Raw genomic sequence first — 421 nt, 5'->3', positions numbered from 1 at the left:
GAGCAGCAGCGGGGGCATATCATCATTTTTAAAAATTGGGAAGAAATCAATGATGAGAGTAATTGCTTATTCAATTATAACTAAAATTTATCGTGATGATTGTTGTATTTACGTTTTTCTTTTTATTTGTAGTATTTGTACAGTAATATTATCGAAATAATGATGAAAAATGACGATTGCTTTGATAATGTCAAATAACGAAATATCGTTGTTATACTGATGATAACAACTGAAAATTATATAATAATCATATATCATAGTCTGCTTTATATTAAAAAGAAATGATGATAACGAAAATCTGATGAAAATAATAATACTAGATTCTAAAAATAGTAATGGAGGATAATGAGATTTTGATCATGGAAATTGGATTGGAAAATTTTGATTAATATTTTGTGGCTTTTGCTCGTAGGTTTATTTA

Source organism: Penaeus monodon, chromosome 22, assembly GCF_015228065.2.
Source record: "Penaeus monodon isolate SGIC_2016 chromosome 22, NSTDA_Pmon_1, whole genome shotgun sequence".
NCBI lineage: Eukaryota > Metazoa > Arthropoda > Malacostraca > Decapoda > Penaeidae > Penaeus > Penaeus monodon.
Note: the sequence above shows the minus strand (reverse complement) of the source record.